The sequence below is a fragment of the Protopterus annectens genome, chromosome 9.part0 (genome assembly GCF_019279795.1).
Source record: "Protopterus annectens isolate FY-2018-M chromosome 9.part0, PAN1.0, whole genome shotgun sequence".
Classification (NCBI taxonomy): domain Eukaryota; kingdom Metazoa; phylum Chordata; order Ceratodontiformes; family Protopteridae; genus Protopterus; species Protopterus annectens.
Window position 1 is genome coordinate 554,582,516 of NC_056743.1, and position 27,766 is coordinate 554,610,281.

A 27,766-nucleotide genomic window follows, 5' to 3' on the forward strand; every position below is an offset into this window, starting at 1 on the left:
TCTTGTCTTAGTGACTTTTTCAAAGAAGTCCACCATGTTTATTAAGCATGATCTTTTTTAGTTTCCTTTGACAAAGCCAAACATGGATGGATTCAGTGTCCTGAGGTCTTCTATGTCATTGCTGTTAATTTCCATGATAATTCTTTCTGTGACTTTGCGAATAAGAATAGCCAGACTAATGGGTCTGTAGTTTCTATGATGTGTTTAAGGTCTTCCCTTATGAAGGGATATGACCATCACATACCTCCATTCTCATGGCACAAAGCCTCTTTTAATACTATATTAAAATAGTTACTACAGGGGTTCTGATAAGTCATATTCTGGACTGTTCAGAAGCCATCCCAGTATGTTAATCAGGTATCTACTGAGTCTGTATTCTTGACTTTAGTGAGCACAGTCAGTACATGCTCCCATATTAAACATGGAGAAGTTATTTTTGAGGTATGTCTTGGGAATAATTGGGGATGGGGGAGGGTAAAGCTGGAACTGAATTTGTCCATTAAAAGGGTTTTTATATTGCCAAATTTTGTGAATGCAGCACCATTAGCCACTGGTTAAGCACATTGCTGTGTGCAGCCCCTGAGGTGTCTGACATAGCTAAAGAAGACTTTATGGTTATCTTTTGCCTTGGAGGCTAACACACACAAAATCTGCTTTGTTTGACCTAATTATCCCTCTTAGTTACCTATTTAGTTTGATTTGAGAGGTTTTGTCTTTAGAAAAGTACATTTCCTAATTATGCAATCATTTTTTTTTCCCTTTTGTTGTATAACCTGTTTAATTTGTGATGTCACCAGGCCAGGTCGTTTCTGAGTCTAGTTCACTGCTTACATGTGTTAGGTGCAACAGCCTCTATACAGCTACTGACACGGTTGTACAAATTTACAATAAAAAATAAAAGCAGCTCAGCTCAGTGTAGGCTGCTGTGTTCTCGGGGTTTGGAGGTGCATTGAATTATGAGAAACCATCACTTAAATAAAAGGTAGTTTGCCTTGGAATAATTCCTATTACTGGTTTTAATGGGATTACAGAGTTGATTTTTGATTTCAAAGAAGACACCTTAAAGATTGTATGTTACTAGGAATGACAAGAAACTGGGGGGCTTGGTGTGCAGTATTCTCCCGTATTTAGGAGTATGAGGTCTAGTACACTGGATCCTGTAGTGGGAGTTTTCACTATATGTTCAAGGGTATTTATAAAGTTCAGTAATCCCTCTGCCTGTATATCTGAGGCCATCCAGCATACACAGAGTATAGAGGGGTAATTAAGTCTTCCGTGAGTAGGGTACTAGGCTGGATAGTATGTTTCTCTAAGTATGCATTATGAGCTTCTTGTGGCATGGAGGGTGACTGACTCTGATATAGTGCAGGACTTGTCAATGTGATCTGCACATCATCCTGGTCAAACACCCTAAAGGTGTGCTTGTTATTGTTATATCAAAACATCTTCACCTCCAGCTCTTATCTGGGCAGCTACTGGTCTAAAATTGTGGAAGAAGCTGAAACCTTGCACTGCTGTGTACTCTCTTCAACTTTAGTCCATATCTTAGTAACTGCACAGATGTCTATATTCTCAAGTGTGAGGAGACCTTGGAGGGAGTGTAGTTTGTGTAGCTTTTTTATTTAGGATCATGGCATTGAGCAGTAATATCTTGTGGTTCAGCTGTGTTGATTTTGCTATGTCATTAGGTTTGTCAATTTTTCATTGTCTAAAAAGGTACTATAGGAGCCATTATTCGAAAGCCTAAAATAAAAAGGTACAGAACATCCATGGAAATAGCTGACAAATATTGGATTCCCTTAGAAAGGCACCAGGTGAACAGCCAATTGTATAAATCAATCATCTTTTGCCACTCATTGCCAGGCTCAAACCAGGCTGAAACACATGGTCTGAAAGCTCCATAATGTCTGTCTTCATATAGTGGGGGGAGTAGAGGTATATCTCAATTCATTTACATCTACATGGACCATGATAGAATCATACTAGTACCTGCAAGATTTGGTGGATTCTGGCTTCAGATAAACAACCAACAGTTATCTTCTCCTTCTGCAGTCTGGTTAGAGGGGCATAAGTCTGCATTACAATGAAGTCTTTAGTGAAGAGAGTCTTAGGAAGTCTGTTTGCTTGCCTTTGGAGGTTTGTGATTTGAGCTTCACTGAGAGTCACTGTATGTACGCTGTTAGGTGCTGTTTCTCTGAGTGTCTTTAGACTTTGTGAGGTTATAGCTTTGCCAACAGATAGTCTAAAAAATCTTTGCTGTTTAAGAAGATTGCTTTTAAGCTCCTCACCATGCATTAGTCTGTGTGTTGTGTATGTGGTTTTGACACCCTGATGTGTGCTTGTATGGGAGAGTTTAGCCTCCCGTGTTCTTTGTGTAAGTATACCTCTTGCAAATCATGTTTGCCTCTTAAGGATTAAGAAGTTGTCGATAGACATAAGACAATTACTAAATTGTTTCAAGACATCCAAATCTACTGAATTGGTTACAGAAAAGTTAGGAAATTGCATATACATGCTGTCCAGTCCTTTGATTGATGAGCTGAAAGGGGATTGTGTACTGGGATTAGAAGCTATTAAGTGTGCTTTGTTGATGCCACCTAATAAGTGTGTTTTATTGAGGCAGATTATGCTAAACATTACTAAATGCTACCAAGTTTAATATTTGCACACTACCTAATTATTGTAAATTTGTGGGCATTTCCACTAGACACCCAACTAGCTGCTCTATGCCTGTAGGAACACAAAGTGTTTACTCTACATTGACTGCTTTATAGGGTACACTTTTATGGACCATTATACAAGGAAAATGTACTTTCTACCTATTTGCTACTGTACAGGGCACTGTTAACTGTCACTGCACAGTGAGCACTTCCACACAAATCTGTCAAATTTGTTGCAGCAGAGGAAAAAACTAAATCAAACTAATGAACCCTCTGGCCAATAGACCAGCGTACACTATGAGCCCTTGTGTGCATTTCCCAACTCATACTGACAAATCAAACACCTACTGCCACAACAAATCCAGTACTCCTAATGTGATACAGTAGAAGCAACCCACATGTGCAGTGTTACCACAGACCAAATTACAAGTTGAAAATCCTTTGCTGAAGATGATTTTATCAAGACAATCTTATACCAGTAACAGAGAGAGAAGAGAAATTTTTGTTTACAAAAATACAGTGAAATTCACAAATAGCAGGAAACAGTAGCAGTCACTCAAAATAAGTTATGCATGTACAGTTTAGCAATCAAAATTACCTTTGCCTGGATGGCAATGGATATGAGTATTACTTTTGGAACACAGGCTAAGACACCAAGCTTTGCTGAGCTCAGGCTAAATTAGCAGGAGGAAATCTGTAGTAAAGCAGGTTTACTCAACAGTAATACTGGCTTGTTTTGAGGGCACTCAGTATCATGGGTTTATGGAATATAATGGGTGGAAGGAGTATATAAATAACCTACACAACAGACAATAGCCATGAAAGAAAGGAGAGAGGGACTTTGGTAATCAGATTACGATAAGAGGGGGAGTCTAAAAAGGGACTGCTTTATAAAAAGGAAAAGGGTGGGTTAAGAATAAATTGAAGGGAAAAGCAGCCTAGCTTTAGAGAGGTCCACTGCAGTAAAGCCAATAGTGGTGTACTTAGCTTAATGTCTCAGTGGAAGGCGCAAAGCTCAGGGGAACAGCAGGCACTAGAATGCTACTTTAAGCAGGTAAATGATAAGCAGAATATAACACTACAGGAACACTGGAATATCAACATGTAAAAGCATTGAAGCACAAATCCCATAACAGTAAGAACAATACTCTCACTATTGAAATTATACTATAGTTAAAAGCATAAGGCTGTGCAGAAATTTACAAGTAACACTGTTTATGCAGCAATAAATGATTAAATAGGGCTCAAATCTGGCAATAGTACACAGTTCTGACACAACTGTGAATAAAACTAAATGACTAAGACCCAATAAGATAAGTAAAATACAAACTGATAGCTTTTATAAGTAATTCCACTTGTGGAAATAGAAGTGCAGAGCTGCAAAAATAAGCTACAAGACTGAAAAAAGGTGAACATATAACTTTTTATCTAAAATATGGTAAAAAAGGCAGAGAACTGTAAAGTAGTATCACAACACAGGTCACTATAAGTGCAACTCAGAAGTGAACTAATTTTCTTTCCTTTTTGATGTAAAAGTTTATTACTCACAGTTCAGGGCCTTACACATCTCTCTTATGTGTGTATTATATTGATATTACTTCAATACCACAATAATCTATTTCATTCTTGTTGAGATTATGTTCTGTCAGCCATGTTTATGATTCTATCTTCATTTACTAATGTGAAATTTTTAATACTATACACTACTGAAGAATTTCTTCACTCTCACTGTCTTGCATAAGATCTACTGAGCTAACAAGTCTGCATATTTACTGAAACTTGGTTTAAGTATAAACATAGCACTCCTTTACACAAGGTGTTTGTGATTTTTATGTTTTCAGGCCACATGCCAACTGTAGTGGAGTTTTCAAATATGTCATTGAACAAATTTACTTGAGATTACTGAAACCGACTTTTAAAACACTGAGCAGAAAAGCTCAAAGTGTTAAATGAGCAACACGTCAGAATGCCAACTTCAAAATGCTCGACAGTCCAACTTAAGCAGAACAGGAAATCCACTCTTGTGGACATTGTAGAGTGATCTCAGAGTTGGTATCTATAAGTTGCAGGGGAGTTTTGGGGGCACAGCCCCCCCATAGGCGGTGCAGGGGGGAGTAGTCCTCCTGTAAAAATGTGAAGGTATGTACGTTAGGGTTTTTTATTTGTAGTGAACACAAATGAGAAGGAAAAAGTGCTTGGAAACAGTGCCAAAATCAAAACAAACCAAAGCACTTGCAGAACCAGCAAACAAAATGCCTCTTCAGGTCAGTGAACCAAAAAGATTTATTTAACGCCACAAAACAATAACTTGTGTTTTCGTCCTTAGACTTCATCAGAATGAATAGTTAACCAAGCTAGTAATCTCCTTAAATAACCCTCCCTTCCCATTGACAAAACAATTAACCAATTAAAACATTTAGTATAATTGAATGTACTGCATTCAAAGTGCAACTATAAAAATGCAACTATAAAAACTCCTAAAACAAATAGTTACTTTTTACAGTAACATTTTTAAAAAACAGATTTTAAAAAACATTGAATCACATAGTTAGTATGTAAATACATAAAATGCAGGCCATCAAATGTAATATAATAGAAATAAGTAAAAAAGATGTGTTACACCAAAGTTTTAAATTGTGTTGAAACAAAATCACTGTGGTAAACCAGTAAAACACTGCAATCTACTGGTCAAGAAATAATGTTAAATAAAAGCATTATAGTTTAGCAGATCTAAGTTTAAGGACAGAGGCTAAAGAAATATAGTCATTCAAGCCTGGTACGCTGTTGGCCTCCAAGCTCAACTGCCAAAATAGTTCCCTGTACTCTATCGTCTCCCAGGGACCACCTTGAGGGTCCTGTTCTATTTTTTCTATGGCAAAAAAACAAAACAAAAACTGCATCTTTACAAAGTGTGGTATGTCTAAATAGTGCATTGCTAGTGTCTTGCTTACTAATGTCATAGAGATGTTTGTATATTCGCCTCTTAAACTTCCTTGTGGTCTTCCCTATGTAGAAGGCTTCACAGGGTTTACAAATGGTGATATATATGACCCCCATGGTGTCACAGTTGGAGAGCGTGTTAGTTTCTAACTTTGTATTCCTCTCCATTAAATACAAACTCTCCCCCTGTATAACATGTGAGCATTGGGAGCAAGCCCCACACGTAAAAGTGCATTTCTTCTGCCTACCCTGCTTTGGTTTTCTATATTCCAACATTTCCTAAATATTTTTCCCCTTCCTATAAGTAAATTTCAGGGGGTCCTTGAATAACAAGTCCAAGTCAGAATAGTCCCCAAACTTCCCTCAACTTCTAGAAATAATGTCTTTAACCAAATAAGTGTCAGTACTGAAATTCAAGATGAAATTACTGCTCCAATTTGTGTCTAGGGTAGGGATATTCTCTCGGTTGGTTACAGTGTGTTCCAATACCCCTAAGTTGGGACTAAATCTCCCCCCTTCCATTTTTTACTTCATTCAGTACTTCTTATATTAAAGCAAGGGGGCAATTTCTTTCCAAAAACATATCTTTCAGTTTCTTACTTTCTAAATCGAAGTCCCTATCAAGGGACATCATCCTACTACTCCTAATGAACTGTCCATTCAAAATTCCTTTCTTTTGTTTGAAAGGGTGGACACTAGTGTTAAACAAAGTAGGAGTTTGAAAAAGTCACTTTTCTGTAAACGTTGGACTTAAATTTTCTGACTTCAGGTATCTTTTCAATCATCACATCCAAATATTGTGAGTGTTCCGTAGAAAAGCTATGGGTGAATTTAAGGAAGTCAGTAATGCTATTGAAGTACTCAAATTCTATTAATTTCTCCTCGGGTCCAATCCAAAACATACAAATATCACCCAAGTAACGTTGATAGTATTTCCAATATTGTGAATATACAGAAAGAAAAACAAACTGTTCTTCCCAAATGGACAATACCAAGTTAGCATACATGGCAGCACAACTGGCGCCCATGGCTACTCCACTTGACTGCCTAAAAAACTCACCCTTGAAACACAGAAAATTGTATCTTAGTACCAAATCCATTAAATCCATAAACACCAAGATACTGTTTTTGTTAAAACTTCCTTTGGTTCTAAGAGCGTCTTCGAACCATTCTAACCCTAACTTGTGAAGAATGATATTGACTAAATCCTGGATATCTAAAGTAACAAAGATGAGTTTGTCACTATATAGGTCATTGTTGATACTTCTCAAAAAATCCCAAGAGTCCTTCAGAATGCCCACCTGCTCAGACCAGACCTTTTTTAACCTTGGGTCCAAAAATTTAGCCAAAGGGTAAGTTTTAGACTCATTGGCTGCCACAATTGGTCCGAATGGTGGATTGTCCTCATCCTTATGGACCTTGGGTATATCAAAAATAGATGGTACTATTGGTTTGTCCATAATTAAAAAGTGACAGGTATCCTGACTAATCATGTCTTCGTCAATCAGTTCTTTAAGAATAAAATCAATCTTCCTATGGGCTATATTGATTTCATTATGAGAAACTCTAGAGTATCTGTCCATGTTGTTTAACATATCCAACATATTGCTTGAATAAATAATACTGTCCATAAGGACAACCCCGTCAGGTTTCATAACCCTGACTTGGTAGTTGTTCCTTAAAGAATCCAGGAGGGCGTGTTCTCCTTATTCAAATTATATTGTCTTCTTTTCTTATTCAGACCCTATCGAAGCTCCCTTTCTACCTGAATTTCAAAGTTTTTTTTTAACTGGGGGTGAAAGGAGTGGATTGTAAGTACTTTTTCTCTTAATCAAGTTCATATCCTCCTCCCCTCTTTTTGTGGTGCATTAATAATTCTAAGTTCTTTTTTCTCAAAAACAATTTTAAGTCAATCAGAACATTTGTAATTTGACTTCTGTTACTAGGTACAAACTTCAAACCTTTACTAAACAAACTAAAGTATGTGCAATCGCTGTCCAGGCTACTATAATTGTATATACTAAAACTGTGATACTTGTGCCTGTACCCCTCGACTACTATACCGTTGTCTTGTATCAAACTACAAGTGGGGCTAATAGGGGTTAGTATCTCCTGCTGTTCAAATATTCCCCCCTGTTGGGGTAGTAGTTGACTGGTGTTCTTTGTTTTATCCTCTCGGATGTCCTCAGTGTGGGAAAATCCAAAGGGTTGTTCAAGTACCCCTCCATAGCTTCCCCAAAAGGATAATTACTATAGCCCCCTCCGTGACCACATTATCGGTGGTCCAAATCTTCTCGCTGTAAATCATCACCCATATGGTCAGTGTGATTCCTGTACTGATGCTTAAAACTGTTTTTGGGTTTAGGGTAACATCGTTCTTCCCCATATTCTTTGATGTCCTTATCAAGCTTCTTACATTTCCTGTCAAATAAAAATGTACACTTTTTGTCAATCTTTCCTTTCACATTTAAGTATTTGGATACTTCTTCTTCCACAGTAAATAGTAAATCAGTGGTAATTTCTTTGTTAGTTTTTTTCTATATCTGTAAGTAATGTGTCCATTTCTTGTTCATTGTTTTTAATGATGGCCCGCAATATATCCAAACCACAGTGATTAAAAATTTTAATGAGCTCTTTATGGAACTCACTACCCTCTAACATTGTTTGGATACTTATAAATACGTAATCCTTTGGGCACAATGCCCCTCCCAATACACTCTTGTAAGTAACAGTTATCCATATTTAAAGATTTGTATCCAAGCATTAAATCGTACAACAGGCTCACATTCATACTATAACTGTTACCTTGATTCAAACTGAACCTTTGGTTAGTATCCTCACTAGGTACAGAAAAATTACACCTAGATTTGATAGGGTTATTTAAGGAGATTACTAGCTTGGTTAACTATTCATTCTGATGAAGTCTAAGGATGAAAACACAAGTTATTATTTTGTGGCGTTAAATAAATCTTTTTGGTTCACTGACCTGAAGAGGCATTTTGTTTGCTGGTTCTGCAAGTGCTTTGTTTTTTTATTTGTAGTGTAGATTTAGATTAGTTTAGATGGTTGGTGGGGTGTGGGTAAGGGGAACTAGGTAGTTTTATTTGGAATGCTGTTTTGTTTCTTCTCTCTGTTATTTGTGCATGTTGTTGTCTGCATGTTTTAGGGAGGTTTGTCTGGATTTTGTAGTGTCTGGTATGTGAGGTGTCGGTTTTGTGTAATTTCAGTGTTGTTAGCTCGGTGTTTTAAAAGTCGGTGTACTGAGATTTCAGTAATCTCAAGTAGACCCCACTGAACATATTACCTCCAAACAGGTCCCTAGGGACTCGTACTGAATTTATTAAACTGCAGATCAATGTAGGTAGGATTGTTTATCAAATAATGACTTGTTACAGAGCACTATCTTTGTTCCCCGATGACCATGCAAGATTCCTTAGTGTTCTAAATGAGCAACATATAGATTCATAGATTCATAGGTAAGTACTAGGCAATCAGTGTGCAGACCATTTCAGGCCTAGCCTATCCAGAATTTCCCACTAGCCTCATGGCAGGCAAGACAAAATAGTCTGGAAGAGAACTTGAGGCTCCCAATGTGATTATCCAGGTCTACCTTGAAGGTGACAACGGTGCTACTCTGCATGATATATAGTAGAAGTTTTTTCCAGAGATGAAGGACACATTACAATATGAATCTTATCATGCCAATGCGTCGTATTTATATGCTGATAAGTGTTTAGTTCCTTTAACTGTATATTGGAGGCATCATTAGTTCTGTAAAAGAAAATGAGATCAAATAGGGTTGATCTTTCATGGCACAAAAGGCTAGACATAGATCTCCATGAAGGAGTGTGTAAGAGAATGAGTACAGAGAAAGGGCTGCCAGTATCTCCTAAAAGCTATTTTTTTTTGAGGCCACTGACCTTTTAGTTATGAATCTCTAGGGTTTCTCAAATTGTATAATATGTTTAGATAAATGCATGCCAAATTGTGCATTATATATTTAATAATGGGTCTGATAAGATATAAGTAAGGGAGAGCTAAGACTTTTTTGGGTCTAGTGAAGATGCCTCTGGAAATTAGGTGGGTGAGATAAAAGGCTTTCCCACTAACTGGGAACATGATGGTCAAATAAGGAATCATCAACAAGAGTACCCTAACATAAGTGCCTGATTGGAGGGGTGCATGTCCCATATGGTAAGTAAAATTGTTTTGTTTACCAACTGACTTGTATATCCATGTAAAGTAGCATACTGCTAGGGTGAACAGCTGCAATCCATGTTCTATCTCCACCCCCCAGCTACCCAGTTGTACAGAGAAAAAAGAAAAAAAATTAATACAAAAGGGACACTACAAATATAAAATATCTGAGAAGCTTGCTGGGTTGCTCTTCCCCAAAAACGCTTGTTAAGGGTGGTCTTAGATGAACTTACCTTGCCAAAATAGCTATCTGGAATAAATTGATGATTGTTTTTCTTATTCTTTGCTGAAAATGCACTCAGGATCTTCACGCTCTATATGCCCTTGCTATGATCGGGTTCACTTGACCCCCCTACCCTACCCCGATTCCCACCCTCCTCAACTTCCCTTACATTTATACTCTTTACACCTCACCTCTTCACATTTCTCAAGCCAATAATCTCTCTCCACCAATTAACAATACTGTCTGTTTCCCACTCTTACCAAAATCACCTCTCTCCTAGTCTCACTACATACACCTCTCCTCTACTTGTAACTTCCTACTTTACCTCTATCTCCAATAACCTTACTACATATATGCAGCTCCTCTGTTCCTCACTATCCTTATTGGTAGTTACTTTTGCCTATCTTTAAACTCTCACTCCTTATATCAGAGTTATTGTTTATCTTTCATCATGATCTATGCATATTTTTTTTACTTCTTTTCTTCCTTTCTCTATCAACCTCTTATGACATCACACTCTCTTATCAAAAACCACCACCCACTCTCCCCATCACTCACATTAACAGCAGCTCCCTCCACTCACAACTAATCTCTCCATCTATCTATTATGTCTCACCTTCACACCTCTTAAAGATTAATACCTTTCCAAATTCACTTTTCTCTACTCTGAACTCAAAAAGATCTGCTAATATAGACTTTTTTTTACACATATTACTTTCACTAATGCACTTCTCCTGGATGGGGATATTCATCCCAACCTAGGTCCACCTGCCACTACCTCAAAAAACCACATACATCACAACTCACCCCCACTCCTCACCCCCCACCCCCTCTCCTAAAACATTAAATATCTACTTTTTAAATATCAAGAGCCTTGTAAATAAGATCACAGAACTGCATTTCTAGATTCCTAACACTCCACCCCCCCCATATCCTAACCCTATCTGAAACCTGGTTAAAACCACATATCTCAAACACCAACATTGAATCCCCATGTTATAACATCTTTCACTTTGACAGAATAAAAAGGGGGGGGCATTGCCATCCTCTACTCTCACCAACTTCATTTTCCCCACTTCCCATTTCTATGCCTAGCTTTGAGCCTGCTGAACTTCTTATTTTAAACTGTCACCTAAACTCACACAAAAAATTTGCCATAGCTTCTATCTATATCCCTCCAGGGAACAATATTCCTATCCTTGAGAATATACGGTCATGCATGGCTCAATATGTAGACTATGAAACCCCCATACTTGTGATGCAAACATAGACTGGACTAAACTTACAACTATACCTCCCAATCTCAGCATCAATCTACGCAGCTTCCACCAACTTATCACCTCCTCTACTTGGCACTAACAAAAATTCCATTACTGAACCTGCCCTAGACTGGATCCTCACCTCAGATCCCAAACGTTATCATAACTTTGGGACATTTCCAAACTCTGACCATTTTCCTACTTGTATCCAAAGATGCTGCCAGCAACCAGATACAGACCACCTCTGTAGAGAATGTCGTAATCTCACCAACTTCAATCCAGATACTTTTACTTCCAAATAGTCCAGCATAAACTGCTCTTTCCTACATCAACTCCCTCTCAATGAGGCGGTTAAATCTTTTAATCTGTTTTTCCTAGATATACTAAATTTAGCACCTACCAGAAATATCAGAATAAAATCTACCTTTGCTCCTTGGCTCACCAAACATACCTGCCCCATTATGCATAAAAGAGACAGCATCTGGAAAGCCTGTGTGAAAAAAATCCCGTCCCTTACTCAAAACCACAAAGATCTCAGAAATCTTTTGAAAAAAAGTTAAGAATTTCTTCTGCTCCACCCAATCAAACTTGCAGGATAATCCAAAAAAAAATTCCAGACAACCATTAAAAATTATCTTTATCCTGACAACCCTACCACTCTCCCAACCCCTTCCCACATAATACTGCTACTGGAACAGATACTCTCAAACAACTATTTCATAGAAACAATTCAAAAACCAACTCAAAATAACACTTTCTCTACCCCCTTCATCTGACAAAACACCTTCCAATGGCTTCTCATGTAAACCAGTTCCCACCACCTACATCAAATCTTTCTTGCTCAAACTCAAACCTTGTTCCCCCTCCTGCTGATAAATTACCTTCTTAATTTCTTATAATTGCTGCAGACTCCATTGCCTACCCTCTCTCTATACTCATAAATAGATCCATGAACGAAGACTGTGTCCCTGACATAGGGAAATCCTTCTTCAGAAATCTACTACATAAGGGTGGAAACTCTACTGACCCTTCTAATTACAGTGCCATTGCCATCCCTCCCCCCATCTCCAAAATTCTTGAGAAATGCATACATACTAGTTACTCAAGCGTCTGCTTGACAACAACCTGGTAACTTCCACGCAACATGGTTTCAGGCCCCACCACAGTATAAACACTGCAATATTTTCTTTCATGCAAACAGTAGCTGAAGCTTGTGACAACATGCAGATCTCCTGCTTATTCCTTGATCTTTCTAAGGCTTTTGATACTCCCACTCTAAATAATCTCTCAGATGTCAATCTCTCTAGCTCCTCCATAAACTGGTTCTCCTGATACCTCTCCAATAGGCAACAATCTGCTCACTGGCAAACTGTCTTTTCCCCTTCCGGTCAACACAGGAGTTGAAGGATCAATCCTGGGTCCCCTCATTTAATATTTTCACTAACAAACTAAATTCTGCTTGTAAACTCTCAACACTATTACAATATGCCGAAGATTCCAGACTTGTTACTACCACCCATAGTATTTCTAATCTCAGCACTCACTCAGGACACCTTCTCAGCTGTCAAAACATGGCTCTCTGATAATCAGCTAGTACTAAATCCGAAAAAAAAAAAAAAACAGAACTTCTCCTCTTCTTTCCTAGAACAATGGCACAACACAAGTTCTCCTTTGCCATCACCACTCTCAACAATACCATCATTAAAGCTGAACCTCATACCAAACTACTTGGCACCATAATCAATGACAAACTAAAATTCGACCTACACATCCAATAACGTATACAGAAAACAACAAAAAACAAAACAAAAAAACACCAGAAACTAGGAATACTTTACAGAAATCGGATATTCCTTACATCTTCCTCCAAACTTTCACTGGCTCAGTCGTTCCTCTTACCATGTCTACTTTATGCTACCCTTATCCTTACTAATATTCCGTCCGACCTATTGACCAAACTAGACCAAACATATAATAAAATTGCCAGATTTGCCACTAACCTTCCTCACAGTTCTCATCACTCTCTTGCCCTAAAGAAATTTCAATGACCTGAATTCTCTTGACTATTTCTTCCAAAATTACATATCACACATTTTGTTCTCTATAATCCCTCCTCCTGCCCTTCCCTCTTTCTTTATTTCAGCCTAGTATCTTACTGCACCCCTTTGACACCTCCACACTTTGACAAACACCTTCTTGACATCTACAAACCCAAAAAGAACATTGGAAAGTCTGTTTGGAAGTACTCAGTAGCTCATATCTGGAACTCACTCACCCTTAATATAAGAAACATCTCCCAAAAAACATTAGTTTACAACAGAATTAAAACACCATCTCCAGAAGTCTTAGTCCTGCCCATGCCAAGCCTCCACATGATTTCACTTTTGTCTCTACACCCCCTCTCTTGAACATACTCCTCTTCTGTTCTACTAGAATCATCTCCTCCTATTCTGAGTTACTCTCTGACATGTAATTCAGTGATTTTACCCTTTTGCATCAAAGGATGGACATTATTCCAATGCTATGTCCCTTTTGTTAAATTGAGTGTACATCTTTTACACTATATACTACTGTAATAGATTTATCCTTTGATTATTGAATTACTGAGCTATAGTCTGCAGCTTATCTCTTCATATTATATGATTGTACTTTTTACCGTTATGTTATTTTATGTCTTTTTGCATGTCTGTATATTTTCTGGAGCTTGTCTCCTTAGGTTTCCACTAAAAATGGGCCCTTGGCTCAGTTGGACTAACTCAGTTAAAAAATGTCAAATAAATAAAAATAAAATGAACTATGCTAAATTTTTTACATTTAATTTGAGGCAATTTTCCTTCCACCAGTTGCTAACATGGTCAAAACCTGTAAATCAGCTGAGGATGGAATAAAAACACGTAATTTACAGACATGTGCAAACTTAACCATTGGCCTGAAGGTTTGAGAAATATATGCCAAATAGGAGAGGGACCAAAACTGAGCCTTGTGGTACATCACTGGTAACCGTTTTGCTTTCAGAAGTGGCACCAGCAAGTCTAACCACAGGAGCTACATAAGTAAAACAGTTTGCTATCCATTGTACAACAGAAGGTCTTATATTCAGATTTACATGACTGTCAATAATGCTTGCATGGGGATTAGGGTCAAAGGTCGTGTCCAGGTCTAGATATGCTGTATGCACTGCATAACCACTATCCACTGCTTTTTTCCAAAGAAATGAATGTGATTAAAGAGTCAGAACCTTCCTTTGACACTGCCAATTTGATAAGGGTCCACGGTTGAAAGATTTTCAATGTCCAGATCGATGAAGTCCAAGATAATACATTCCATAGCTTTACATACGAGCTAGTGAGATGAACTGATTTATAGTTACTAGGATCCATAGATGGGCCACCCTTGTATAATGCCATTACAACAGCTGACTTACAGGCTTCAGGAATGTAACCAGTGGACAGGCTTAAAGAGTTAAGAAGGGGTTCAGAAAGACTGCATGTGACACTATTAATCAGGCAACTGGGAATGTTGTCAGAGCCCATGGATAAAGTATTCTTAGTCTTTGAAAGGGCAGAGATAACTTGTTCCATTGTAACTAAAGGGAATGACTGGGATCGTGGAACCTGTAAAATAGCAATAACTAAGAGTGGAGTAAAATTTGCACTAAATTTGTTGGCCAAGATATTAGCCATTTCCATTGAGTCAGAGAGTGCAGTATTATTGAGGACTATCTCTGACTACTGTTAGGTGTTATTAGCCATTTCCATTGAGTCAGAGAGTGCAGTATTATTGAGGACTATCTCTGACTACTGTTAGGTGTTGTTAAAGAAAGATTTGTATCTATATTTGGTTTTAGTGCCTATTTTAAGTTCATACTCAGCTTTGAGATGTCTAATACGTTCCTTAAGCTCTTTGCTCATTTGCTTAAGTGTGCTCTTAAGGTAGGTAAAATGAGACCTCTGATAAGCATTAAACAGTTTATTTCTCTTGTTATATAATTTTATACTGTTATTCCACCTCAAAGGTTTGTTTCTAAACTTCTTCTTATATTTGTTGTGGACAGGGACTCCTTTATCAATATAACTATTTAAAAGTGGGAGTAGAAGTCAAAGACAAGTAGTAGCTTTAGCAATAGAATCCCTCAGAGAAGGACTATAGCAGAATTTATGTAAGTCAAACAACTGAAGGTTTGCTTCTCAGAAGTATCTAAACACAGAGACATTTACAGTGGAAGTACCACAATTTTTAAAGCAAAAGTCACTAAATGTTGGCCTGCTTTAACAAGAGATGATAATACATACGGAGCTCTGCAAAAAGTGGCCATATTTGTGAGGATTAGATCCAGAATACTGGGGCCCCTAGTAGGATGGCTAACTATTTGTGAAACAGTTAGCATTCATAATGTCAAAGAAGTGCAGGGCATGCAGATCACTGTCAGTACAAATTAGCTAGTTTATTGACAGATAGTTCTAGTCCCCCAGTAGAAAGGTATTGGGTTTAATGGGAATTTCAGCTAATGTGTTATGACAGCTTAGAATGAGATGCACATGGTGTTTTATAACTAAATATGAAGTGGTAGTTTGTCTTGTGTAATGTGATTTTGACATCTAGGAGCTCAAATGTGGTGTACCAAGTAATCTGTAATGAGGTAATGATATTTTGGCAAATACTGATGCTCTCCTACAATTGTCAGTGGGTCTGAAGACATGATGGGCATTATGCCCAGGAACACAAGGGGTGCTTTCATTGCTCTGAAATAATGTTTCTGTAAATATATATGAATGTGTTCAAGTTGCACGAGATCCTCAAGTCTGGGCATTTTTCTAAGACTCTTGGCACTGAGCAGGCTGCAATAACTTGCTCCAAATTAGAAATTTACTAGGCTGGAATGTTCTTCTGATGGTCTCGTCCTAAAAAAGGCACTAAAGGGACAGCAAGGCCTTTAGCTAGACTGTGAAAGCCTTGGTAAGAGAAGTGAAGGCCATCCCTGGCAAAGAAGGAAGACTTGCAGGTTATCTTTTCCCAAGCTGATACCTATCATAACCCTCTAGAATGACACCAGCTACATAGCCAATTTTCTAAACCCAATTATACTGTTTTGAATGTCAGCATCATTCTGGATGATGACGAAATACCACACAAGACCAGTTCTTTCTGGTCCAGGCACATGCATAGCATGTTCGTTCACATTGTTTTGCATGTCCCTCTGGGTAGAGTATCTAAGGTCTTTCACCCCCACATAAACCATGTTTTTCAGGATGGAGTGATCTAAGAGCCCTTACTACATCCTGGATCCTGACTCCAGAAAGACTGCTGTCAGACTATTCTTACCCAGTCTGTAGAACATGGTGTCCATACACCTGATAACAGAATTTCCAATTACTAAAGCATTACCATGGTTTAATGCAGTCGCATTGGGCTATAAGGGGTTGGATTCTGCACCTTTGTGACTGTTAGGGAAAATGTGTCTTAGATGTGGGTATGAAGGGTTAAGGTGGGTATGTTGTTGTGTACACTGTCTGAGGTTTCTTAGTCTTTAACTTGGGAGGCTTAGGCAGTTATACTTAACCTCAGCATAAGCTGGCTTAGTGGAAGTGCTCCACGCTGTACATGTATAGGCTTAGTGCTTACTGAATGGGTTCTAATGTGAGAAGGTAGTCTGCGAGTTACATAAATACTTTCATATACTGAATCATTGTGAGGTAACAATGAAGGTTTTTTGATAAGCAAGTGGCAGTTAACTTAACTGTCAAAAAATACTTAATACTATCAGGCTGGCTACAGAAGGAGAAATAGCTGACAGAATCCATAATGTCCAGTACAGATGAAGGTGTATAGGGTAGGTTAAGAGAAGGGTACCTGACTGGGCTAGAAAAAGGTGATTAACTAAGATAAGGCTAAGAGATAAAAGAATTGGCTGTGACTGCTATAGTAGTTGCAATGTCCAAAAAAGGAATGCAAGAGTGACAGGCTATGTAGGGTCAGTAAAGAAATCAACAGTGGCAAATTCAAGTAATTAACTTCATACAGTAGGCTGAAGCGATTTGTACGTAGCCAGTAAAAATAAACAATGAATTCTAACCCGATGGATCCAGATGCAGGAACTGTAACAGCTACAGGTAATATAAATGAGCAATTTCAAGTGCAGGAAAAGTGTAGCAGTCAGTCAAGTAATAAAGGTATATCAGAAATATAACCGTGTACTTTCTACTGTGGTACTCAAAAGCAGGAGCTGTAAATACTGTAACAATACAGTAATTAAAAAAAAAAAAAAAAAACAGAAGTGCAACAATACCACTGATCAAAAAGTACAGTCAGTTACTAAGATAAGTAAATTTATTTTTATATTCCTAGTATGAACAAAAGGCAATGCTACAGTATTATCTTAAATAATGCCAGGAGTTGTGACTTTCGGCTTTTCCCGGTTAGGGGTTGCCACAGCGGAACTCCGGTCCGCTAATGATTGACAGTTGATTTTAACATACTGAGTTGCCAGCCCTGATGCACAACCATCAACGAAGGTACGCCCATTCGCGCATGTCTCCACGCAGAAGACGCTCTGTGAGTCGAACCAGACAGCGTCTTACTGTGAGGCGACAATGCTAAAACAGTACCAAAATAATAAGGTATAACTGTGCAGTATTATTTAAACTTAGCACCATTACAGTCAGCAAATCAAAAGTGAACAGCAGTACAATAGCAAGGAAGAACAAAAGTAAAATGCTATTTAAACCCAATAAGACAAATAAAAAACAGAAGTGATAATTTCATCAGTGTGTTCATGAGAAGTGCAGTTAGTAAGTTAATATGAGGCAATGAATTTCCCTGAGGCAGTATAAAAATCAGTCAGTTGTGAAAAAGAAGACACTAAAATTTACATCATATATAACACATATGAAGTTCCCAAACTAGGATCTCGTTTGATACCTAACTTGATGGAGCACGGCTTGTGTGGCTGCCCCTGCAGAAAATGGTCAATATAAATGAAGAAACTGGCCAATAAGAATCAAGTAATCCAATCCCTCACTGGAACCCAAGCTCACACAGTTGTTGCATGGAAGCCTCTTTTCTCACCAAAAGCTGGAACACTGCACAGTCCTAGGTAGCCAATGAAGTACTTGTAGTGTGATGAACCAAGCAGGAACCCAGATGGAAAAGGGCACTGTAGTCTTCTCTGCAGTACTCTTGACTTCCAAATATCCCAGCTCTATTCTGCCTCCTGTGTTTAGTGAAGGCCAGCACAAAACAGGTGAAATTTGCAAAAACTCCTTTCTTTTGGGTTATTTAAATAAAGTGGAACAACTATACCTTCAATGTAGGATACGTTCATTTCCTAGATTTAAAAAAAATGCCCTGGTGCAGTTAGTAAATAAATATACAAGACGGCACAATGCTCCTTACCTGATTCTTTTAAATATGGACAACTCTTGTACTACTCCTCAGGGATCTCTTTCTCTATTGAAGTATAACTATAATCTTGTAATCTTTTCCTTTAAAATTCCAAACGCTCCTAGTCCAAATCTTTCTGGACAACAAGCATGCCAGCCTCAACCTACTTTATGATGAAATATCAAAATTCACTTAGGTATCTCTACATATCTTAACACAGCAGTAAGCTTCACTAAGGAATTTTACAACAATTTAGAAAAAATATACAGAGCTCTATGTGGACCTATATTTTCCAGGTCCTCCTGCCCATGGATGAAATTAATAGTTGATAATCTAGATTATTCTTTGAGGTCCCACTGTTTGAATACTGAAGGAATACATAATTATGCGTAACTTGCTGCATGCTTTTGTAGAAGGTCATTATAGAAATATGAGAAGTATAGGGCTCTCGCAATATCTTAACACATTACATTGTTATATACACACATTGTTTAAAACGCATGATCAGGATAAGTGCTTAGCAGCTATTGTTCCCTTCTTTTGAGCATACCTTAAGTTCAAGAATATCCAATCACCCTTTCCACTATCACTTTGGTGGGAAAAGGGGCTTTTCCTCTTGTTTCACCTGTACTCAGGAACATCCCTTAAATCTCCTGAGGAAATATTACAAGGACACTCTCTCTCTCAGCATCACTTTATATTTTTTCAACTCAAGACCTTATTTTCTAATATAAATATAAAATATAAAACTCAGTAGGAAGAGGTCAAAAACTGTTTACTTTGTTAGCATTTCTTTAACCTGTTGGGAAAGGATCATGTGCCAAAAAGGGGTATATCTCAGTCATAATCTGTAGAACAGAGCATCTGTTGTAACTTTAAGAAGCATTTCCAAGTGTAGACACGTGCATATAAATAGTGAGCATGTTCAGGCAGCAGCGTCGTTTTTGAGAGAACAGCCAGAGTGTTAACATGTATGAGTGTAGTAGTCAGTCTGTTAATAAAAGTTTAAGTTACTAAACCTCGATCCTGATGTGTTTGTATATAATAAAGCTGCTTGAATTGAACCCACAACTGTCTGTTTTATCCTGACTGGATGAGCGACATACTCTACTTATAGCCTTACAGTTTGACACATCAGTGCATTTTATCGCTAGGCTTAGCATGGAAAGGGAAGGAATGCCTCCAGAGTAGCATCCTGAGAGTTTTTTTAAAGTCCGCACTTGTAGTTACTTCATCTTTAACATGGAGACTCTGCCTGAAAATGTCACCATAAATTGTTTTCACCCCTGACATTGTAGTTATGTTTTACAGGAGAGTGCAACCCTAAATAATGATGCCAGCTCAACTCCATCATGGGATCTTAATATCTGGGGCGGGGGTGGGGGGGTGGAGGCAGTTAGATTTAACTGATGTTGGCAAGATTTTCTGGTTCAGTTGATAAGTTGTACCATACAGAGCAAGTATACAAAGAACATTGTAATATATGGACAATGCTCTAAAATTAAAAATGTTCACTCTTAAGGTATTGTTACATTAGCAACAAGGAATGGTATTATTCAGCATTGGAAGACTACTTCCCCCTATTTACTAAGAAAGTTTTACTTGTATAGTGAAGATTTAAATTAATGGCTCACTATTAAGTGTCACTGGTGTATGAAAATCCATAAAGGAAGTTATGCAATCAAAAAAATGCACTAAGCTAGCAGTCCCTACCAGTACCAAGTATCATGAGAAACTGAAATTAAAAAAAAAAAACTCACTGGTTCCCCATTAGCAATCTCAGTGTTCCTCTTAAACACATACATTTAATATTAGGCACTTGGTCCTGAAATTCCAGTTGCGAGTCCAAGATAATACCTACAAGTATGTATCTTTTTGACAAACTTGTGTGTATTTTCACTGTAGAGTATATAGTTATAGAGTAAAGTGGCAAAGAAATCTCTCAGGGGAGCACTAACAGCCATGGCCTCGATATTGAAGTTGTTTACAAATATCTGGAAGTTAACCATAAATGAATGGATGACCTTGTAGGTCTGCACTAAGGGTATACACACAAGATATTTCTAGAAAAAAGTAGAAGCAAAACTGTGTCTCATAAGAATAGCGATGATGTGCGAAGGCCTTCTACCTAATGAAATCAATGGGTAGAAGAATATTTACTATGCAGGGAAGAGGACTAAAGAATGTGCATTTCAGTACATTACATTCAAGAGGATATGAGGAAGACTGAACCCACATTCTGTATAGTCAGAAGTATGAAGTAAAGCAACCACTCTGAGAACATAAAATAAAATGCCATAATACTAGTGCAATTGGTCAGCCAAACTGACATGATCAGTGGTGTCAAAAGCAGTGGAGAAATTCAGGAGGACCACGAATGAGCAGTGTCACTGAACTTTAGCCAGAAAGAGACCACCATGTAGCAGATAACAGCAGTCTCAGTGCTACGGCATGTGTGAAACCCTAACTGAAATGCATCCATGTGCTCACTGCAGTGAGACTCGATTCAGGCGATCGGAAAATGACTTAACTTTATCATGTAAATGAAAGGAAGTTAAGCGGGGGTACTAGGTCTTAGGGATTCAACATACTTTCTTTTTGAGAACAGGAAGCACCAGGGCCTCTTTCAAGACTTTAAGTATGACCAAGTCCTCACTGAGAAAACTATGATCTAATAAATCACTGAACTGAGGAGACTGTGGCTAGCCAAAATCATCTTTAATAGACAAGGATCCAGATCACAAACTGCAATTTATAGGATGCACATTTGAAAACAATGAGAAAAAAAATCATAATCAATAATATTAATCACCATCTAAGACAGTAAGCAAAGTATACCTGAAAGAGCTATTGGTTCAATAGGTCAGGAAGATGAAGAGGCATCCTCTTGCTAATGAAAAAAATTACCACCAATATAGACTGAAAAGGAGATAAAGCTCAATAACTGATAAGGAAGGCTGGACTGTACAGACTGAAGCCAGTAAACAGAACAAGGTATCTCTGGGAAAACAGTAACCTTAGACTGGTATGAGGCATAAATCATCCAGGTAAAGTTGGTCTCTCCACAGACCAGCGCATCACTAATGACATGCCATCCTGTACCCTCCATTGCAGAAAAAGGTTGAGCTTGTGGTCAAGTGAAGACTTGTATTTCCTGGTGGAAACTGGTTAGACATGGCTTGAGGCTAGTACAAAGAGGGCTGAAGACATTGACCTATTACAGTCACTGAGCAAGGAATCAAGGCAACTAGCACCGTCCTCTAAGTGGAAATAAGGGATGGTGGTGGAAAAGATATCGGGAAAGCTATGGTTGGTGGACTGCATCTACTTCAGATCATGTCAGAGGGAGATAAAAACTGTGGTAGCCACAGATCAGACCTGTCAAAAGCTTTTAGACTATGAGAGCAATTTCACTAACAGATCAGAGTGGGAAGACTATATTCAAAGTGCATGAGAGTGTATGTGTACGTGTGCATTGCACATACAATAACCTCAAACACATACAAACCCACTTGTGATGCAGCTAAATTACCCGGCTGAAGCTGTTGATATGTCACTGACCCAGATAGTGAAGTCACAAAGTATAACAAGGTGTCAATGACCCAATAAACATTAATAGGGATGTCTTCATACAACCAAAATAAAGAAATGCAAAAGTATAACAGCAACATACATTAAAAGTAATACATGCTTATACTGTTTTTTTTCTTCAGCTTGGGATATATAACACCATGAAAAATATTTGGTCATAAACTTTTTTCCCCCCTAGGAGCCATTTTTTTCTGATTTCACTAATTTGATGCCTCAGTAATATAGTTCAAGTTTTGCTGTGACCAGGATGACAGCATCCTAGACGAAAAAAACAGGAAACATAGTACTTTTATTTATTTATGCTTGCATTTATTTATACTTTGCTCACTGGCTTTGTCTCATTAGGCCAATGGCCTCTTTACCTTAGACACTCAAGGTGGTATTCATGCTGATTAGAGGAAGTGTTGCCAGGGCACTGGTATAGCTTCACTACTCTTTTCAGTAAGTGTCTTCAAATATTTTACATCTACCGGAGCTACCATAAACACAGGCAGATGTGACCTCAGTTTAAAGTACATTTTTGCTAATTTTCGAAGAAGCAGTAATCTCAGAGTTAATATATGCAAATAAGGGCATGCGGGGTATACAGAATGCTTGCTACCTGAAAAAATAACGTCATGTGTTTCATTTTACATAGATTTATTAGCTGATATTCACAGAGTTAGGTGACCTTTTGTGTTTGCTTTCATGGTGCTGCCGTTCATGACGAGATAATGGGTTGTAACGCAAGAATTCAGTGCCCCTGCATTTCAGTACACTGTCACTATGCAGTACATTAATCAATAATTAAGCTTGTATCAGTAGAGTGCACTCATATATTCAACATGCTGAGAAATAGTTAAAATCATTACCTAAATTTCTAGTAACTGCTGCAGTTAGAGGTGATACTGCCTGACAAAAAGAATGTATCCATTTAATGTTGTTTTCCTTTTATGCTGGAAAAGACCCTCAGTGACACTTTGTAGTAATTATAGTAGCTGTAGGTTTCAATTAAGAAAAGCAAACTTTGCTTAACAGTATTGTTAGGATAGAAGTAGAACAAAATGTACAGATTTACAACAAAGCTTCTGCTTCATGTGCAATTTCATCTAATTTCAGTTGCTGTTTGTTTAAATTAGATCTAACACTAAGTTCTGCCTATTGCACATCTGCACAGCTTTGTTACTTTTCCTCTGTTTATTATTTTGCTACAAAAAAGATAGCAATATATTTACATAAAAATACTGTACTTCCTTTCATAAGACAGACATGAAATATTTTTACTAAATAAAATTATGAATTCTTTTAAAAGTATTAAAGTAAGTTTATTTAACATAACTAGCACTGGCTTTCTGCAACAGTGGTTTACATTTTTGACAAAAGCTAGGTAGAGTGAATTGAAAATATCAGGGCAGAATTTTTATACCATATATTATTAAACAGTGTAAGGTCACTAGAAGCCCTTTGGCATCTGGAGCCCATCTATGTTAGTGTTGGCACAGAGACATTAAGTGCCCAGAAAGCACCCCCTCTATACCTCTCTTTTCTGATTACCAGTCATTTAAACCCAAACAAAACTGTAGTGGCATATCTGTATTGTTAGGGACCACATTACCCGTAGACAAATACATAGAGACCCTCATGTGTTGTTTCTAGAGAATCAATTAATGTTAAAGATGAACTCTCAGACCACTGTGGGCTACAAAACCCCAGCCAATTCTCCAAAAAATCATACACCATGCCTAAATATTCTTGATGAATTATCTTTACGTAGAAATGCTGTTTATTATACCAGGTGATTTTTAAATATCGAATGATTAGCTGGAGGGTCTATACCAACAATATAGGCTATGCACAAAAATTCTAACATTTTATAAACAGGAACTTCCTAGACTAGAACTTAAATGAACCCAATAGAGAAAAGAATACATTTCACCTGATCAAAACAAGCTTTGCTTCATAATGTACTATTCCCAAGGTATTCCCTTCATTTGTCAAGTCTGGCCACCAACTAGTAACCTTCTCTATCAAAACCTCTAAACCAATGTAAATAAATATCACACAATTAAAGTAACTGAAATCTACAAAGTTCTTGAAAATTCTGGGTCTATATTATATGCTTGGAAACTTTTCTTCGAACATATAATCGACACCTAAAGAGCAAATGCTCTAAAGTGCGAACGGCCACATCCTCAAATTTGTTCCTCAGGAAAAATTCAGTTAGCCATTATCGGGAATTGCCCATTTCCCCAACGTAGAACGATCTCGGAGTTGGTATATTTAGTTGGGGGGGGGTGTGGTGGGCAAATCCCCCCACCTGATTAGGGTTTTGAAGTTTGTGTTTTTTGTGCACAGCCCCATGAATTTTTTCCATAGGAAAAAAATGTGTGGATGTGGCCATTTGCTCTTTAGGTGTCGATCCTTATATGTTCGAAGGAAAGTCTCTTCAAGCATATAATATAGACCTGAAAGTTTTATGGTGAATTTTCTAAATTACATTACAATGATATTTACCACAATGTCAGTAATGCCAAGTGTCATGAAGAAAATGTTTAGTCGCATCTGGACAGACATATTAGATTCTAAGTCCCCACCAAATACAAGCATATGAGAAAGTTAAAAAGTAAACATGAATGGTGGTCTTCTAGTATAAACTCCTAATAAGCTGCTAAAATTATATAGAAGAACAAATTACCCCCAAACTGAGAATACCACCAAACAGCAAGGTAAGAGGCTTAAAAGGAACCTAAGGAAAAAAACAAACAAAAAAATCCCATCAAGTCTGTCGAGCCATGGAACCCAACGACAATCACAAATCCTTCTCTAGTTATATCAGAAAATAAATAGCAGCAGCTGATATTTTTCAGAGCTTATCCACAATGGTGATAACTACTCAGATCCAGTGGAAAGCCCTAACATAATGACTGAATACATTTAGTGCCAACATCATCCCCGAGACACCTATTCCAAAATTCACCTATCCATGATGGAACTGTCTCACTAATCATCACTAGAAAGCACTTACTGAATGTACTCTCCTAAACAAAGAGTACCTCACTCATGTCCTGATAATGTCCAAGACTGCCTAATTAACACCACAAAGAAAACATTGGAGAAATCACTCAAAGTCTTCAACCTAAGTCTATCAAATGGCTTTGTTCCATAGAAGTGCACAGCTGTTGTAATGCCTCTCCATAGGGGTAATCCCTTCTCATACTCTATGAATTACAGACCCACCAGTGAAATAAGGATTAGATGCAAAGCTGTGGAACATATCGTAACAGACCTAATTAACAAAGATATAAAAAATCTTATTAGACTATATACCCCCAGCAGTTTGGATTTATCAAGGATTGATCCTGTCTAATAAATCTGCTAAACTTCTCTGAGGGGGTTACTAAGGCCAGTGACACAGAGTACCTTGACCTTGCCAACACACTTGATACCATACCACAAGCAAATATATTAAACAAAATGAATGAAGAGGTTAAAGTGGATAGACAACTGATTTAGGGATAGATATTATGCTATGAAAGTGGGAGGAACATCCTCTGAGAATATAAAGATGACTAGTGGAGTCATGCAGGGATTAGTCATGGGACTCCTCCTGTATGGTATCAAGGGATTAAAGTACACACGATTGTATGCTATGAGTTATTAAGCTCCCTTGTGATATATATGTAGTCCAGCAGGAGCTTGACATTGTCAGTAGCTGGTGTACAAAAAAAAATAAAATAAAATAAAAAAAAAAACAGGCTCAAGCTCAGTACCAGAAAGTGCAACATTGTAGCATTTGGTAAGCTACCCCCCTAGCTCATACATACTGCAGAGATAACACTCCACTTCATAGTTTATAGCTAAAGGTATATCTTCCATATACAAAGAAATATTAAGTTCCTTATAATCTGCACCGACTAGACCCATCATCGAGTACAATGTTCCCTTTGGGATGTGCCTTGCCAACATCTCAAGCAACTGCTAGTCCAGAGAGATGGGCTGCTGACACTGCAGTAGAGAATAAAAGGGGTGCAATGCACCTGAGTGTCTCATACTTCAGATGAGATGTTTAACTGATACTGCATTTGCTTGACTTGGTGGAAGCTCGGGTGGATCTAAAAGATCCAATACATGCATTAAAGAGAGAAGTGGAAGCTCCATGATATCCTGGTGTAATTACCTCTAGAAGTATAAATACCACCTCAGATTCTCCCTGAAGAGAGGCCACTAGCTTCATGGGACTAACCTAGTCAACAAAGGATATATAAAAATACAAAAATAAATTGGAGTGACCTGTGGTGTATGCAACTAAAATGATACTGGATTTAATGGGCTTTATCTACCAGGAACGGGGGAGGCTTTTTCCCAATACTCAGTTTCATATAGTATCATTAGGGGTAACTTTTGCTTATTGGGTTGCAATGGATCCAGTAGTATAAGAAATATTAAACTAATAAATCTAATAGTCCAGATAACACTACGGTCAGAGACCTAAATCTCCTCCAAAAAACAAAAATAAGACTAGGAAGAGGTATATATTTGTTACACCACACCTACTCCATCTTTACAGCAAATTCTCTCTTAAAATCAAAGCTTAAAAAGAGAGTTGGACAACTGCATGGGTATTCATAAATGGCCATCCTTGAAAAGAGAGCCAAAGCTTAAGGGTGGGTACTGGAAAGGCCAAAATGGGATCATGGCTTGGTTACCTTGCAACTTCTATGATCTTGTGAGGAGATTACTAAAGGGCAATTTCCAGTTCCAAAAATACTTCTAAGAAAACTAAAAAGCAAACGATTAAGCATATATGAATGGTGGTGGAATCACGGTCATCTTCAATGTGTCAGTTTTTCCAGATTTAATAATGGCAAATGTGGTCTATCCTTAACGGGCAGAGTTCCCTCAATAGTGACTTTGACATATAGGGTTTACATTCGTTTAGCCTGAAAGGCCAAAACCAGTGCCAATTTGATGCAGTTTTCATCAAATATGGTCCAATTCCAGTGGATGTACAAAGTAAGATAATTACGACCATCCCACTGATAATATACACCCCCCCCCCATTTTTATGCTGTATGCACTGCACTAAAACTAGAGTCTTTGCTGAGGACTTTGCAATGAAAACTTAACTGAATTTAGAATGCCTTATTATTTGCACATTGTTGGTTTACTGGATTAGTCACACTAGGCTAATATCCTATTTTCAGGGGAGACCTGTGGGGGTATTTCAACTGCTAGGGAAAATTTGGCCATGGCAGTGGGAAACTTTTTCTGCATTTTTCAATCACAGGATCTTTTGCATTCAACAAAACTGTAAAAAATGGGAGTGAGTGCCAAAAATAAAGAACTCAAAACGGCACTAAAGACTGCCAATATAGTTCCATAAAATCTACTTTATTAAAAGTCAGAGATGGTTAAAGCAAGCCCAACTTATCTTGCATTTTCATCTAGAACACTTCATCAGATGCAGAATAAAAATAAACTGCCATTCACCAAATTATATAGCCCTCCTTAACCTCAATATCACCAATGGCAGGTAA